At 36.7% G+C, this 14,149-nt stretch overlaps 1 pseudogene; it reads right to left on the reverse strand.

The window, feature by feature from the left end:
• Positions 1-226: 226 nt before the first annotated feature.
• LOC109078734 lies at positions 227-13,426 on the reverse strand (annotated as a pseudogene).
• Between the last annotated feature and the right edge of the window lie 723 nt (positions 13,427-14,149).

A 14,149-nucleotide genomic window follows, 5' to 3' on the forward strand; every position in this document is an offset into this window, starting at 1 on the left:
CAGTTTAGTTAAAGTTTTTATTAAGTCTTATTTATTTTTCAGAATTTAAATTATTTCTAGGCATGCTTATGGAGAAAATTCTTTTGAAAAAAAAGAAAAAAAAAAATCTAAATTGCTGAAAATTTGCCTTTCAAGAGTGAGAAGTGACACCTATAGGATCAACAGCCATAAATCTTTTTTTTTTATTTGCATTTTTATTTAAAATACAATCCTATATGATGTTTATATAAATAGTCACATGACATATCAAATTGTTTCTGCTTTCACCTCCAGCAATATTAGCATTAAATGGTTTAACCTAATGAATAAACTAAGAAAAAAGTGACCTAGAACTGTTCCAGACATGTTGCTTTCATTACTACTTTTAATTGAAGACATATGGACTATGAATCCTTTACTCCATTCAGTTTTCTTGCCCCTGTTTACAAAGAGGAAAAATATTTTAATCTTCTTAATTTCCCTCAACTTTCCATCCCACACTGCATTGCATATTATGAAAAGCAACTGGTGGGGCTCAAGAGATCCAAACACTAACCTTTGCTCCCAGATCCTGGTTCCTTGCTCTCTCTGAGACTCAGCCATGAGTCTGCTCCCTCCTCGGCCTGTTCAAGCTCATGTTGGGCCTTCCTCCACCAAACTAGATGGACATTGGCTTGTTCCTCATATTAAAGCACATATTATATGCAACTACTCAGTGAGTTTTACAGAGTTGAGCATTTATAAAGTCAAGATAAACCTGCTGGTGACTTACAGCCGCCTCTACTTGTCTCTTGTAGGCCTCTACTTTTATCTGAAGTTTATTTACCAGATCCTGAAGTTAACTGTCTTCTTGTCCTCCTCAGACTACATATAAAACCAATATTGTCACTTATTTATCTACTGGTCAACTAGCAGTTTAGGTGTCTACTACATACCTGGTAGGTAAGCTCCTTCATTTTCCTTTCATATTTACGAGCGCCTTTGATAGCATCAGCGCCACGCTTTTGTTCAGCATCCAGCTCATTCTCCATTTCGTGGACTTGGACAACAGGTAACAATGTAGTACAGAAAACATTCATATGGTCCATGTGTTCGTTTGACCAGACACCTACGAACCCTAGATTCCAGTTTCTGTAGTTATTTCTTCCCACCCTTCAGGGTTAAGTTTTCTGCTTCATCCATACGATTCTGCAGGTCTTTGATTGTGGCTTCCAGGCTCCTCCTCATTCTCTCCAGGTGTGCACTGGTGTCCTGCTCTTTTTTGAGCTCTTCTGACATCATTGCAGCCTTCGAGGGGAAGTAAGAACATAAATTAGTGAATGGAATCAGAATGGAACATTTGTACACCTGACTCTTTTGAAGCATTTGTTTTGGAACCCGGTGTTCTTTCTCCCTTAGTTCGGTTTGTTTAGAAATATATGAACACCATATGCCTGGATCTGCACCAAAACAGTTGGTCCAAGACCGAGGTGGTCTTGGCCTGATTGAAACACACTCTGGAGCAGTTTGGTTGTGTTAAGAAACTGACCCAACAGACCTACGAACCAAGCTTTATCATAATTGAGAATGGGAAATGCTTTATATAAAGCAGTGTCTGCTTCTGTGGGTGAACATTTGTAGTTGAAAAACAAAGAGCACCTCTTCATTTATTAGAAGTATAGCAGTTAGAATAAGTAGTCATCTACACCAGTTATTGCTTTCTTAGCCCTTTCCTCAGCATTCCTTGACTCCTGAGCAGAGTCCTCCACTTCACTCTGGAACTGGGAAATATCAGCTTCAAGCTTTTTCTTGGTGTGCAGAAGACTAGTGTTCTGAAAAAGTAGAGGCGCATGGTACTTTATAAAAGACTTGTGCATTTTTGTTTCAAAGCTGAGATTCTAGGCTGGCGTTGCTAACCTGGGCATGCAGGAGTCCCATTCGTTCACTGGCATCTGCTCAGCGATTTTCCGGCTACTCTCTGTTTGTTCCACAGAAACTCTCAGTTCTTCAATCTCAGCCTGCATCAGCAAATTCCTGCATTCAGACATTGCTAGCTGTTCCTTCATGTCCTCCTGTTCTATGAGAGGTTCGTCAAAGTGAAGCTGAACATCCTGTTGAGACATGGACCAAATCAGATTAGTCACTGCTCATCAGCATATGTTGGGTTTCTTAACTAGCCTAATCAAAAAGACACCCTGGATCAACCAGGTTCCCATGTAGCCCATCAGGTAAACCTGCTGGTGAGAAACAAACCAATGCTAGTTGGCCAGCTGTACCCTCTTCATGAGTTAGACAAACTGAGTGGAAAATGACAAGAATGCAATAGGGTGGAATTGGGACATGTTACAGATTTTGGCAAACTTGTGGAACCTGGATAATCTACATGAACTTCATCTCAAATCTTCATCCACTTACTTCTAAGCCATGGCCCACACATCAGCCACTATCAAATGATGTCAAGTCACCTTAAGTTGTTCTTTAAGGTTTCAAAGCTGTTTCTTGGCTTCTTAAGTCAGGCAATTAGTGTGGCTCAACTGTATCTCCATCTTATTGAGATCCCCTTCCATCTTCTTGACTCTCAGAGCATCATTCCTGCTTCACACCTCAGCATCCAGAGTGCTTTGGAGTCTGTGACTCTCTGGGTATTTCTCTTCAGCTGTTCAATATCTTCATCTTTTTCGGCCAGCTTTCTTTTCATGTCAGCTTTAAGCTGGTTGAGCTCTAGTTGTACGCAGAGGATCTTAGATTCCTCATGTTCCAAACATAATCATGATCCATTTTTGGAGCATTAACCTCACCTGTATGCAGTCTATGAACTTATTAGATATATATTTACCTTGTATCTCAGATTTCTCCGTCTCCATTTGCTTCCTGGCCTTCTCCAGTTCATGGATGCTTTTTCCAGTCTCACCTATCTGCTGAGTGTGATCTGAGATTTCCTCTGTGTATGAGATACATGTTAAAAGAATAGGAACCTTTGCTAGTTTTATAATATAAATTGATCATGTTTTAGGTGTATTTTAGAATATTCTTTGTTGCATCAACCCGTTCAGCAACGCGGCTAATTCTTGTTCTCTCATTTAAGAGTTCCCAGATGGTCCAAGGTCTCCACATAAGTTTCTTAATTTAAAGAGCTCAGTGCTCAGTGATTGAGACTCTTTCTGAGCACCTTCTAGCTCTGCCTGTGACTCTTCATACTTTTGCTTCCATTCAACCAGAACCTATGAAGTCAGAATAGAGAGACATTTATATCTCATCTGCTTATTTGGTGGCTCTATTTCAGAAGGTGCGAAAGTCAATTGTATTGTTCTGTTACAAGTAACAGGTAAAGATATAAAAAATATAAATCAATGATTCCATAAAACCGGTTTTACTTCCATTCAACCAGAACCTATGAAGTCAGAATAGAGAGACTGCTGAGCTATTTGCCTTTTCCAAATCTATCATAAGGTCCTCCATCTCACTCTGTAGTCTCTGCTTGGTTTTCTCCAGTGATACACACTTTGCATTTGCTGCTTTTATTTGCTCCTCTGCTTCTTGGAGGCGCTGAGCAAGCTTTTTCCTGCAAAGATTAATGGTACAATGACGTATAAATGTGTGCATAATAAAGAAAAGGGAATTTGTTTTTCCAATCTAGTTTAAACCATACTGCCAAATTGTTAGGAACATACTCTTTGTACTCTTGTAAACTATTGAAAACCAGTTGAAAATGCATGACTTTTTCTTTCTTTAACTTTATTGTCCTGCAAGGGGAACTTCGTTTTGCAGCAAAGGTATCAACACAGACTACGTACAGTCACATATACAATACAATTATATTTTAAAACGAATATGTAAAAAAAGTATTTTTGAATAGTATTTGTTATAAATATGAATGTATACATAAATATAATTAACTTTGGTTAGAGTAATTTTTCAGACAATTGCCAACATGAACTGATGTGATTAACCCAAGTATGGTACAGTATACCCATATTACCCCTATAACCCATAACCCAAGTATATACCACACCCATATCACCCTGCAGCCCAAGACTGGTTGCCCACTAAGCAGCTAAGCAGGGTTGAGCCTGGTCAATACCTGGATAGGAGACCTCCTGGGAAAACAAGGTTGCTGTTAGTGAGGCCAGCTGGGGTGCTCACCATGTGGTCTGTGTGGGTCCTAATGCCCCAGTATAGTGATGGGGACACTATACTGTCAAAAAGCTCCCTCTTTCGGATGAGACCTTAAACCGAGGTCCTGACTCTCTGTGGTGATTAAAAACCCCATGGCACTTCTCGTAAAGACTAGGTGTCCTGTGCCAAATTCCCACCACTGGGACTTAAAGCTTAAAGCGCTTTGGGTGTACAGCAATACACAATAAAACACTATATAAATGCATCATTCATTCATTCATGGTGCCTTAGTTAGTCATGGAATAGCATTCATATTAAATAATCGCATCACTTACCCTAACCAGCCCCTGAAATCAGAGGAAAATTATAAGAATGTAAAATCTGGTTGACAGAAACGTTGTTCCAGGGCCAAAAGAAATTGAGATACCCAGAAACACACCCTACTTGGGTTCACCGTATTAACTTGTGAACTCATGCTTGTCTTAGTTGGCCTCCTCAAGTTCCTCACTGCAGTGAATAGCATCAGTCTCATATTTTGGTTCTCCACTGAGTTACTTCACTGCTGGCTTTAGACATCCCTTGCTGTAGCTCAGCTTTGGCTTCCTGTTCTTCTTCAAACTTCTCCCTCAGGAGATCACAGTCATGACGTGCTGATTGTAAGCCATGGGCTAGAGCATTCTTAGCCTATTAGGATAGATTATTAGAGTCCAAAAGCACATGTTGCTTTGCTAGCTCTGATGCCATCTTATCTTGAGGATTTCATTACCTTTGACTCCTCCTCAAGCTGTCTCTTCAGTTCCTCGATTTGCTGAGTAAAGCCATGTTTGGCCCATACCAACTGTGAGTACTAGAATACTCACCTGTTGAGCAAACAAAGTCAGACACTCTACAACAAATGGCACATAAAATTCATTGGTATCAGTGAAATCACTGCCTACCATTTTCACTTTGAAGATGGGCTTTCTGGGAGCTGAGGTCATTAATTTAACGCATATTCTCCTTATTCTTGCTATGCACTTCAGACAGTTGGTCTTCAAGATTATGGCACATCTTCTCCAGGTTAACCTGTCATTTACAGATACACTGTTTTAGACAATGCCATTTCCCTGTTCCTTAAGTTGTGCAAGTATGTATGCATTGGGATATTCAAACCTTATTCTCAGTTGCATGCTTTTCCTTCCTCCAGATCATCAATGTCTTCAGCTCAGAGCATTAATCCTCTAGTTTCCTTTTCTTTGCTGTCAGCTCAGAATTGATTTCTTCTTCATCATTCGGTCTTTCAGTCAGCTCTTTCAGCTTGGCCTCTGCTTTTTATCACACCTCTCTTCAGCATCTATGAGATTCTCACTGCCCTATGAGTGCAGTCAAATGAGAGAGTCTTTAAATTGTCGATAGTGTTGCATTAGATTTGCTTTTTGTTACTTTTTCCTAAAGCGATATCAAGAAAAAGGATAGGAAATGATTATGAACTTGTTCAATGTTTTAGTAATCATTAGGCCATGCTCCAACAAATGCATGTTTTTTTAAAGGTAAAATATTAAAAGACACATTATGGAAAAGGTGTTAAGAAGAATAATCACTAACACGTTTGTGTGGCTAAACTTATACTGTGTGTGATCAATATCAATTGATCCCAAGAGCTTCTCAGAAGCCTTCTTTCCATCGATGAACTGTCCTTCAGGGATCGCACTGGCATTAAGGATTCTGTACCTGTGACCATGAGATTATAGATGTTAGATCATACATCTTTAGATACATATGGGAAAGCTGGTCATTATTGTAAAATGCAATACAGCGTAGAGTGGAGTGTTGAACCTTTCAATTTATTACAACATTAAATAGTAAATAAATGGACATTAAATATTGATCTGAATTTGAAATTAGTATTATGAGAGAAGAAAGAGATTATGTGTTATGGGAGAGCTATATGGAAAATGAGACAATACAAGTTAATAGTCATTATGCAAATGTATATTTGACCACAGAATATATTCCACAGAGTCATTTGGTAATAATAATATAAAAGCAAATGCGCTGATTTGTCTCATTAAATGACCTCTGCTTGAAGTCAGCATAAAGGATCCTACTTGGAAAACCTTTCCTGCAAATCCTGATGCCTTCCAGTACACCATTATAGTGTAACTGGTGGATAAAGAGATGGTTGTTCATTATCCCTGTATGAGTCAATGACGATGACTAACAAATCATGTCATATAATATTATTTTTTAACATTTCAGTCAAATACTGTTCTGAATTCATTTGGGATCAGGCAGTGTACAAAGTGAGGATGTGTGCTTCGCAAGTTGGTCATTAGCTTGCCCAGGTTTTCCTGTGAGAAGTTTAACAATCCATGTCATTTTAAACACTAACAAGCAAAAATGAAGTATAAACCTCTTGGTGCTCATACTCTGAAAACAGCTGAGACCGTCTGGAAAGAGCCTCCTTTCTTCTTGGCTGCTTTTTTGCCTCCTGCTCCACCGTTATTGGCCTCTTTGGAACAAAAAGTGATAGATTAATGGTTAAATCATTTTAGTTTTACTTCTAATGTTTCAGAATGATTAACCTGCTTCAGCAGAGGCAAAGGAGGCATACAGGTGAGCCAGCAGCTTGACTGATGACTTCTGATACAACTGAACAACAGGCTCGTTTAACAGGTCCTTGTTTTTGTCCAGCCAGCCGGAGATGCTGTAGTGGACGGTGCCAGCATAGTGCACCAAGCCTTGCCTTTGGTTGGCTTGGGCTTTTGGAAAAGCATTGTTCTCGGCCAGATGCTGGTCATGCAGCTTGTTATTGAAGGAGGTGTCAGTTGCCTTTGGGAACATACACTCCTCTTCAAGGATGGAAAAGATTTCCATTGGCTGGCAGACAAAACCATTAAGTCATAAGTGTACACTGGCAAAATCAGATTTGGTACATGCTATCCGTGAATTAATGAAGAAGTGAAAAGTCTAGTGAAAGCGTGCACTACTTTCAAGAAGTGCAATGTTAAGACCTGACGGAATCTTGAGAAGATAAAACACTGGGCTTTTTTATATATATTTATACATTAAAATCAAATTTCCAAATGAAAAATTAAATTTCAAGACTTTTTACAAGTGTGTTAAGAAAAACAGTCATGAATGTGTGCTCTCTTTAAGTACACTTGGCTTTTCATTTCTTTTAAATTACATGCAAGTAATCTCTTTTAAAACTAAATTTTAAGATTTGAACTACAAGTACACATTCAAATTATTATTATTATAATTATGCACACTTGTTTTTTACCCCAGTGGTGAACTTTATACTGGCCTCTATCAGCATGAATGCATCATCACAAAGAAACAGATTTCTAGTGATTTGCAAATGTAAAAATGAAAGAAAGAAAAAAAGTTGATGGTAGCCATTGACTTCCATAGTATGGGAAAAGTCAATGGCTATCGTCAACTGTTTGGTTACCAACATTCTTCCAAATCATACATGTTTAGAACAAGTGTTTTGACTGAACTAATTTTGATTTTTTGGTGGACTTACACTTTAAGTCTTGTAAAGTAAATAAACTAAACAATTTTAATTCAAATATTATATTTGAAACAATTAAATTGCATTTTGTTGATGTTTATGTAACCATTTAGGTAAAAAAAAAAAAAAAAAATGCAAACCTCAACAGATTTGTCCTGAAAAATTATGGTTTCAATTTCAAATCTGACCCCAAAAGTAATTTTCACACTCAGATCAAGTAAGTAGTATTTGGTTGGTGATGTGATGAAGAGAACCACAATTTTGTTGAATAAGCACCTTTTATTGGCTACTGGCATGATTGAGTGCTGATACAGGGAGAATAAACATAATTTGAAAAACTGCACACATTAATGGCCTACATTCTCAATAAGCTCAATACAGGCGGCAATATCCATTCCAAAGTCTATGAACTCCCAGTCTATTCGCTCCTTCTTGTACTCTTCTTGTTCAAGCACAAACATGTGATGGTTGAAGAACTGTTGCAGTTGGTGAAGCATTGATGAAGTTGATGCACAGCCGCTTCAGGCTATTGAACTAATTCAGAACAATCTAACTATGAATCATTTTGCCATCCACATGAGCTGTTAACAAATTAACTTCTTATTTAATTTTCATAATCAGAGCTTCCCACAGCTGTGACAGCCTGACACATTAATTATCACATCAAAGATTTCAAATCCAGCAATGTCAAGTACTCCAATGAAGAAAGCGTGAGACTGCTTGGTTTCCAGCATCTGGTTGATTTGGACAACCATCCACGAGAACATCTTCTTGCAGATGGACTTTGCTAAGGCCAACACAGAATTCATGACCTGTGGGGTTAATATATAGTACAGTGTTGACTAGATCATGTAAACATGCCACTGAAGCAGAGTTGCAAGAATATGAAGCATATATCTGTTGAACGGTCTGCCCCTTAGTGACATACTCATTCCCAACTTTCACTCTGGGATAACAAAGAGCTTTCAACAAGTCGGCAGAGTTGAGTCCCATCAGGTAAGCGACTTTATCAGCCACTGCAACAGCCACAAAGGAGAAATATACTTACATACTTCACAGAGAAATGTGTCACCTTTTTAATGAAAGACATCAAAGGCTTGTTGGATTTTGTGGGTGTAGCTTTGTAGGTACAGAACTGGGAATAACAAACCAGTATTTCTTGCATCATTTACATCAGCCTGCTGCTATAAATGTTCACATGCCATATTTGTACAGTATGTAAGTGAACAATTGCATGTAATTGATCTTTGTGTGTACAATTCATCAAATTCTGGCCACATAATTGAATCAAAATGTCATTTGTTAAATCTCAAATGCTGTTTCATCCAGATGCGCATCAGAATACGAAAGAAAAGATCTGTTGCTAGAATTATGTGGCTTCTGAAGCTGCATAGCCAACTAGAAGAGTATGGCACATATGTCTGGACTACTTTTATGATATTTTTTAGTCATTTCTGCTGCTTGACAGCATCTGTCCACTATTATTTTCATTGAAGAGCAGTGTGAACATTCTGTTAAATATCTTCTTTTGTGTTCCACAGAGAAAAGGAAAGTAATAGTGGGTTTGGAATAAACAAGGGTGAGTAAATCATTACAGCATTTACATTTTTGGGTGAACTAATGGTTCAAGTCAGCTAAATGATAAATAAGCATTAAAATATTTTAGTCTGGCAGATTAAGAATGCAAAAATTTTCATAGATAGGCCTTATAAGAAAATAAATGATGCTTAGATATGTTAGATTACCTTCAGTGCTGTCGGGTTCAGCCTGTTCTTCACACTGATTTTGTTTAAACTTCATGTTCCCATAATGCATCACAGCACCTGTCATCTTGTAGATGCTGCATTTCTCGTCAGTGGTAAAGCCCAGGATGTCAATGGCTGACTGGAAAATTTTAGAGAATCAAATTTAGAGAAATTACTTAGGCTGCACAATTTGGTAAAAAAAAAAAAAAAAAATTGATAAAAATTGCAGTTGTGATTTTTTTTTTTTTTTTTTTTTTTTTGAAGCTTCAGGTTTGCTGTGCAGGGCTGCATTTTGTGATCATATACAAATGTTACTATTATAATTATTATTATTATTATTATTATTATTATTATTATTATTATTATTATTATTATTATTATTGATAATAAAACATTAAACAATGCAATATATTAATGTTGTAATATTGCACTGTAATTATTTTTATTATAGTTAAAACATGAAAACATTTTTGTTACTTAGAATAAAATAAAACAATTAATAGTTAACTGAAATAAAACAAAATAATAATAAAATAAATATTACAAAAAAATTAACTTATTTTAATTCAACTAGTTGCCAAGGAAACATTTCTTAACTAAAAACTAAAATAACAGCAAATGGTTTCTAAGCGCTACTCATTACAAGTACGAGAAGATGGTTAGCACATTTTATAGGTGACCAAATGGATTTTATGCAAACTCAGAACAGATGCAGAGATGAGTTTGTGTGGAGCAGCATTTACTGTGAAATGAGCCGCTCTGAGATGCTGAAAACACTGGATTATGAATTGCTCACGTGTAATTGAACACAGTGCTTCATTACATACTGTACACAGTACTTGCACATACAGTATTACAGGGATAGGCAACTTCGGTCCTGGAGGGCCACTGTCCTCCTTAGTTTAGCTCCAACCCTAATTAAACACACCTGAACAAGGCAATCAGTGTTTTCGGGATTACTATAGATACAGGCATGTGAGTTTTTATGAGGGCTGAAGCTAAACTCTGCAGGATAGTGGCCCTCCAGGACCGGAGTTGCCTATCCCTGCAGTATTAGCTTATTGGTTGTGTGCATTAAGGAATGTTGTTGTTTATGTTTGATTTTGGTTGTTTATTAATCCCTAGAAATTAGTAGTAAAACAAGGATTTTATATGTAGTTTCTGAGTGTTTCTTAACTCCTCCTTATCATTAATGCTGGTCACTGAGATCTGGCCTTGACTGATCATGGGTAAATCATAGGGATTGGTTGTGATAAGGAGCATATCTGAGGAGAAAGAAGAAAACAGATCAAATGTGAAAAATGATTGGTCATCGTGTGACATTATGTGTGACATTCTCATCTGTCAGCTCTGGCTAATGGCCCATGGTGACCTGATAGAAGATATGGTAACTCCTCTCATTCTCCATCTAAAACGTCACCCTGGACTTCTCCAGCAAATCTAGAAGGGCAAAATCATAGTTACCATGTGGAAAGTGGTTATCATTTTGCTGATGTGCAAAAAGGCTTAAACGTTTTAATATCAGCAGGGGCGAGTTTTCCAGTCGTTCCAAAGTGGATTTGAATGAATTTACCCTGTTGGAATTTGCAACTTAAGATAAACAAATGCTAATTAGCTTCTTAAAAGTAAAACACCACAACTGCTGAACTCACGAAGCGTGAAGAGTTTTCGTTCCTCACACTTTTGAAATGATTTGATCTTCTTGCGTCCCCTGCAGGGAAAGATTTCAGTAAAATATGATTGATTTTAAAAATCAAGCCTGCTGCTCGTGCACCATGATCTTTTCCTCACCTGCATTTTTCCTTGCACTGCCTCTTTCTTCTTGTCCCCAGACACTGCAATTGTCGCAAAGTACTGAATGACATGTTTGGTGTTCACAGTCTTTCCTGCACCAGATTCTCCGCTGGAAGTGACACAGTTACACGGTTACACAGCTGGAGCTCCACAGCTCATCATCAATCATTTGAGAGTGTAGAGTTATAGCACAGTCAAGGCCATTGATCATGACTCACGTAATCAGGACAGACTGATTTTCACAGTCTACAAATAAAACAGGAGAAATAATGGGAATCTCTTGCGTTTCTTGTTTTTAGTGTGTTTTTGTGTGTAGTGTTTTGTTTTTGGAGTGTGTATGTGTAAAATGTTTTGGGTGTTTCTAAAATCAAACTGTTTGATTTGCGCACCCTTGTGTACTCAATAAACAGTTTATCATTTATAATATTTTTATGGCTTGTACATAAAGGTTAGGATCATGATTTTTCAGTAGTATTACAGCACACCATGAGTGTACATTCACAATATTTGTTGTTTGCTTTTTGGGAATTCCATTGACCTCCATACTATAGTGAATGGCTACCATGCACTTTTTGGTTACCAACATTCTTCAAGATATATTGTTTTGTGCTCAAGAGATACAGGTTTGAAATGACATGAGGGTGAGTAAATGATGACAACCTTTTAATTTTGAGCTGTACCTTTACCAACTGGAAGCAGTAAAACTATTTGTGCTACAGACCAGTGTGTTCATGATTACTATATTAAATTAAAATAATTTGATAAATTCCAATTTGCATTATCAAGGAGGCTAACAGACTGTTTTTGGACAGCTAAAGTAACTGTAAATGACATCTTGAAGCTTCATACATTCACATTTAAAAATGACCAGGCCAAAACTTGGAAACAAGTTGCATTTTAGCACTTCCAGTTCCAATATCCTGAAAGTCAATGGGTCTTTTAAATAGATTTTTTGGTTAATAAGGTGAGCTCAAGAAGTTTTCACGTTTTATTCTACAACATAAAATAACAGAAGCTCAATAATGGTGACACTGAAGTCATGTGACCGTGGTGTAGTTTGTTTATAGCCTATTGTATTTAGGCCTCAAAATTCATAAGTTGTGTTTATTTGTGAAGATTAATCATATAGCCTACTTTTGTTTATCAAAGATCTTATTTTCTGCAATAATCCAAAAGCCAGTGGAAAAAATCCTGTTGGGTTTTTGACGAGGGAACCAGGGTGATGCAATCTTCTGGGTTGGTCTACAAAAATATGACATCATTACACCATTTTATAACATGCGAATGCTATTATTTGCATCTAGTAAGCCAGAATATCTCCCAATCAGAATGGCGTTTACATTTATTCCCATCAAGAACCTTCTGTAGACCGATAACAGGCTGGCTCTAGTTTTCTCATGCAATATTTAAATGAAAGATTAAAATTTTACAAATTGAGCATCGTAACCACTTGTTGAGCACATGAACATAATGGCTATTCAGAGGCGTTTAAATTAGTCCCAGCTTAAAGTGCCAATGAAATGTAAATTTGTTGTGCAGACAGCTTCATTTATTGTTAATGGGAGTTTTCACGACAATGTAAAACTAAAAGTCATCATAAAAATCAGCTTATAAAGCTTTTCCTTTATTAAAAATGTGTCCCTAATGTTGTTCTGATAGTGAATTAGACCCACCTGTAAGCATATTCTGACATGCATTGAAGCGCTTTTTGCCCCTGTAAGCCACCAGCACCTCTGAGTTATACACCGGCAGCCAATTGTAAGGATTCACAGTAACACAGAAAAGTAGGTCTGCAGAGACAAACCACAGAGATTCATTAAAATGTTAAGTGCTCCAATCTGACCATTTTTCAGAACTGAGGCATTCCTTACATAAATCATCCATGCCGCGTAACGATCTTTGAGGTTAAACAGCACTAAGGGCTCATTGAGGTGGGTCATCATGGCCGTGTCCTCAATTTTATCATACTTGGTTGGATTCACTGGGTGACATTCCTCATCCTTCACTGTCACAGTCTGCAGGAAAATGCCATGTCACTGTACTCTGGAGCAGTCACTATGATTTCACTATACTTTCTTTGTATTTTAAGTGAATGTTTAAAGACTCTTCAATCTAAACCGATTTCATGGCGTCTCACCTCCCCAGCCTCAGTCTGGACTGTAGCCTTGCCTCCTTTTCTATTTTGAATGATGCCTTTAATGTACAGCTCTTTGGCATCAGGAACAAAACAGGCTGTCTTGGCATCAAACGGATGATTCTGAGCTTCAGTTCGCTCCTTCTCAGGATTGCGGAGATAGATTGCAGCTGGCCCAAATATTATGCAACCATAAGAGAAAGAATAGAAACATAAATGTAAAAATTAGATTATACCTTTGCTTGTTCTCCTCAGTCGTACGACATTGATTACACTGAAAATGAAACGTATTACATTATATTATTATAATGTATATATTTTATATCAAAAGTACACATTAAATTATATATTAAATTAAAATGTGTGCTTATGTGTGTGTATATATATATATATATATATATATATATATATAAATATATGATATCATTATAATATATATATATATATATATATATACAGTACAGGTCAAAAGTTTGGAAACATTACTATTTTTAATGTTTTTGAAAGATAGTATCTTCTGCTCATCAAGCCTGGCTTTATTTGATCAATATTTAAAGAAAAATTGTATATTGTGAAATATATGACAACTTAAAATAATAGTTTCTATTTGAATATACTTTAAAGAAAATAATTTATTCCTGTGATGCAAAGTGCAATGAATTTTCAATTTGTTTACTCCAGTCTTCAGTGTACATGTAACATCCAGTTTTACACAATGATCATTTAGAAAGTCATTCTAATATTCTGATTTATTATGAGTGTTGGAAAATGTTCTGCTGTCTAATATATTGATGAATAAAAGGTTAAAAAGAATGCATTTATTAAAAAAAAAAAAATTCTAATAATATATATTTCTAATAATATATTTTCTTACACTATCACTTTTTATCAATTTAACCAAAT

This window comes from Cyprinus carpio, chromosome B3 (assembly GCF_018340385.1).
Source record: "Cyprinus carpio isolate SPL01 chromosome B3, ASM1834038v1, whole genome shotgun sequence".
In the NCBI taxonomy this organism is placed as follows: domain Eukaryota; kingdom Metazoa; phylum Chordata; class Actinopteri; order Cypriniformes; family Cyprinidae; genus Cyprinus; species Cyprinus carpio.